Source organism: Sinocyclocheilus anshuiensis, unplaced genomic scaffold (assembly GCF_001515605.1).
Source record: "Sinocyclocheilus anshuiensis isolate Anshui unplaced genomic scaffold, SAMN03320099.WGS_v1.1 scaffold1014, whole genome shotgun sequence".
Lineage (NCBI taxonomy): Eukaryota > Metazoa > Chordata > Actinopteri > Cypriniformes > Cyprinidae > Sinocyclocheilus > Sinocyclocheilus anshuiensis.
The window spans coordinates 800,586-804,915 of record NW_015540943.1 but is presented as its reverse complement, the minus strand read 5'-3'; the positions used below and the strand labels follow the sequence as shown (position 1 = coordinate 804,915).

The following is a 4,330-nucleotide window of genomic DNA, read 5'->3' as shown; positions in this document are numbered from 1 at the left end:
ATTGCTAAAAATATACCCCAGCGACTTAAGACTGGTTTTGTGGTCCAGGGTCACATACAGTATATGTGTCTGAATGATTTAAGTGTATGAATGAGGTGAATATGTTACATAAGAAGTCCCAAAAGGGACTGTAATGTTCTATTCAGCTATACGTCTTCACATTCATAAATACTGCATGGCCCCAGAGTGGAACAAAAACATATATTTACGCAGGCTTAACCCTGACAGTCTGGCACACACATATACACACACACACACACACAAACACACACACATACACACACACACACACACACACAACTAGCCTGCTTCCAAACTCAAATACACACACGTACACAACCAGAAGTGATGAAATTGAGATTTGCTATTTCTCTAGGGAACAAGTCTACACCCTTGAGGGAGCTTCTGGAAGGTGGGAAACTCATCAGGGTTGAGATGCTCTTGGCAGAGGTGCAAACTAACTGACTTTAATGCAGTACCGACAGAGTATATTGTGCACATTTAATTGATTCTTCCACAAGATTCTTCAGCATTTTATTCTACAGAAAAAAAGTGTTTGGTTTCTTCATCTCTGAAATGACTTGAAAAGTAGCCTAAAAAGTAGCTTTCTGATTCAGATTTGTCACATAATGGAAGTTAAATTATCTGCGAATACACTTCGTCAAATACTATCTTGAGTAACCATTCGTGACAGTGGGCAACCATTTTTCTTGCCAAAACTGTTCTGGCTCCATCAAGACTGTTCTGAACCCACAAATAGTTATCTGGAGTGACATCTGGGCTTTAAGTGAAACACTTCAGGACATCTATATTTGTGGTTTTAAGCCATTACCATGGTTCTTTTGCATGTTCCAGTAGGTTTGAGATAATTGTCCTGTGGGCGGATGAACTGAACTCTAAGCCCCCATCCTCTTGCATACATGCAGCAGGTCTTCGCCTCAGGAGATTCCCATACTTAGCACTATCCATTTTTTCCTTCTTTCCTGGAAATTTCCAAGACCCTGCCACAGAGGTCCATCCCCAAAGTGTGAAGCTGCCACCATCCTTGTTAACTCTAGCGTAATGTTCTGTGCTGTGTTAAGAATCTGCCAAACTGCAGCCCAAAAGCTCTTCAAATAACAAATACACTCTTATCTCAGAATCTTCTCCCGAACTCGAACTAATAATTCGTTGTTCCAGACATGGGGTTTTGGTGGCTGTTCAGTTTTTCCACATCATCTTCTCATAAATAAACCTCTCTTTACCTTCAGATGTATTTAAGCCTTACGAATGTTCTCATATTCTTGCCATGATTCATGATCTCATTTATGCTTGGTATGGTCTTCAGAATTCTGACTCCTTGACCTTCATGGTCTATTGTATTCCTGGAAATGGATGCGAATGCTCCCAGACAGAGGTCCATTTATTCATACAAATGGACTCAAATCAAGCAGCTACTGACAAAATAGAAGAAGGATTGTTATTTTATACCCAATAATCCAAAAAAAATGTGTTACAGTACAGTACAGTGGCAAATGCTTAAAACAAATCACTCTTAAAAAATGGTGCTAAATAGCACTTAAAGTGGTTTATTGGCTCGTAATCATAGGGGAACCACTTCAAGTGCTATATGGCACCTATTTTTAAAAGATGTCATACCGCACCTTTGTCAAATTGTGTTACGTAGAACCATGAGAGGAACCCCATTCTCCTCCTTAGATTTTAGATATGTTACTCCACTCTCAAATGTTTGCTATGAATGGGAATTTACTAAAATGGCAAAAGCTGTTTTGAATGACTTTTATCTTTTCTGAGGTCAAAAAGTCTTGTGTGGGGGCCCTTGGATATTTCCTTTTAGGGGGCCATTGGGGCAAAACGTTTAAGAACCACGAAATACACTGTATTTTAATGTCGTTTTTTAATCCTTTCCCCAACTTAACTAAGATACTAATAGAGAGTTAGAGAACCTTTAAAGAATTAAGCAGGGGTTTAATGGGTTCTTTGTATGGCAGTAGTGCTATATAGCACCTCAACCACCCCAAAGAACCACTTAAGAACCCCTGAAGAACCATTTTGTTGTGTGTATATTACGTTCTGATCTTTTCTTAAATTAGCGTCTAGCTTTTATATTAGTGCATTTTGTTAGCACATTTATTTATTTATGTATTTATTTATTTTTTCAGTTTTGTCACCATCATTTAATCACTCACTAACTGTGCTTGAAAATTTCCTCTCAGACTGTCCAAACTGACACTGAAAGGCTCCTTGTTCCCAGAAGTCAAGTGCAAAGCCTCATTCATTAAACAAACAAATCACCTCTAGACTAAATTCCAAGACTATTAATAAGAAACTCTTCCCAGAGTCCTCCAGATATCACACCACTGAAGGCAAACATGATACAATGAAAATGTGTCCTCAGAATATTTTGTACTGTTCTTTCTTAATACTGCAATAATGTCAGAAGTTATTTAAAGTGCAAACAAAAATTATAGGTCGTTTTTTATTTGTTTGTTTGTTGTTTTTCAAGCCTACAGAATAAAATAGTGGCTGAGGTAGAGCTACTGGAGTCTTTTTACCAGGACAAACATATCTGAAGAAAGAGACGTAAGGTGCAGTCACATTTTCCGTTGTTTGGCAAATTTTCATGGGTTAAATCCAGGCGACTGGGAGTTTTGCATGAGGGTAGAAGTTCGCCCCTCACAGATTTTGCAACATGTTCAAGTTTGTCACATAGATTCGCCTCACTGACCAACAGGAAGCGGTTTAGTTTGATATTTTAATTCAAATTTACTATACTATTTAAAATAGATATGAATTTCCATAAGATTGAGATTTTGTTTTAGATACCATTAATGAATTCTGCTATAAAGACTTACAATTTACAAAATACAAACAGCTGCTCTTGCTCTCCTTCCCTGAGAAACAAGTGGCAGAAAAGAAATGATGTGTGCATACATAGAGACGCTCGACGTAGCCATCACAGCGGATTGTAACGTGGTCTGCTGTCTGCCCACACATTCAACAGACCCTGAAGGGAACGACACACACACAGCTTCCCATTTACACACTCTGACTAAACTGCATTATGCTTCTTCTATTTATAGCGACACATGCTGATGCTGATGGGAATCTGTCATTCTAACGCACACAAACACGCACACAGAATCCAAACGAGTAGCACTGAAACATGACAGATTTATCATAAATTGCATTGCTAATGCTACCGTTTGCTCAGATGAAGTAAGATCAAAATCAATACAGAGCAACAGGCTGGCTGCATTGTGGAATTGTCTATAGGGAGAAAAAAAATTCATAGTATCAGAAAAATGTGAGTGGTGCTGCCTGTATATAACTTGTTTTGATGTTGTGATGCTACGATGTTGTTGATGGTTTCCAGAACATTGCTAAGTGGTTACTAGGCTATTCTGAATGATTTTTAACTTGTTGCTATGCTGATGGTTTCTTGCTAGGTGGCTGCTTGGTATGTGATGCAGTTGCTAGTAAGATCTGGGTGGTTGCCAAGGCGTTGTTATTCAGTTGCTACTGAGTGCTGGATGGTTGCTAGAGCAGTAGCTAGGTGGTTTCTATAGTGCTAGTTATATATTGCTAGAGAGTGCTGGGTGGTTGCTATGAAGCTAGGGATTGTTGCTAGGGTGTAGTGATGTTATGCTCGACACTGAAGCTCCGAAGCTTCTGTCAAAAATACAACACATTTCACATCAAAGCACTGTATCGGAGCTTGATTCGTTTTGCCAAAAGCACGTGATCTATGACGTTTGAAGCTTCATTCATCTGAAAACCACGTGACTGCTTCAGTATCTGGTTCAAACGAAGTGAACCTCAGCGCCATTTCCTTTACATTATATTACTTTATAATGCATAAGCATTGTTTTTTTTCAATACCGTAATTAAACATTTAGCTCAAATGAACTTTGCCTATGAAATAGCAGGACTGAGACAGAGTTAATATAGACAGAACGCGGATTTAATTTATGAATTTATGTTTCATTTATTTTACAAATTTTAGTGCCAGTACACCGACACAAATGAAAGACTTTGACAATGACCCTTATTTATATACAATAGAATAAAACAAAAATCAGCTGTAGAACCAGCGGCTGTAATGGAACACAGCACTTTGGAAGGTGTTATTCATTTATGGCCACAACATAAACTGTGTTGAAAAGCTCTGAGTAATTAACCTTTTTCTGATACAATTGTATTGAAAGCTTCACTGGTTCAGAGCGCTTCACTTAGCCATCACTACTAGGGTGATTTTATGTAGTTGATAGAGTGTTTTATGTAGCTGATACGGAGTTCTTTTTTTTTTTTTTTTTTTTTATATTGGGGT

At 38.2% G+C, this 4,330-nt stretch overlaps 1 protein-coding gene across 1 annotated transcript in view; it reads right to left on the bottom strand.

Moving 5' to 3' along the window:
• The window catches only part of LOC107689738 (copine-8-like), a 150,844-nt gene that overhangs the window by 69,060 nt on the left and 77,454 nt on the right, over window positions 1-4,330 (bottom strand). The gene's annotated exons all lie outside the window — the stretch shown is intronic.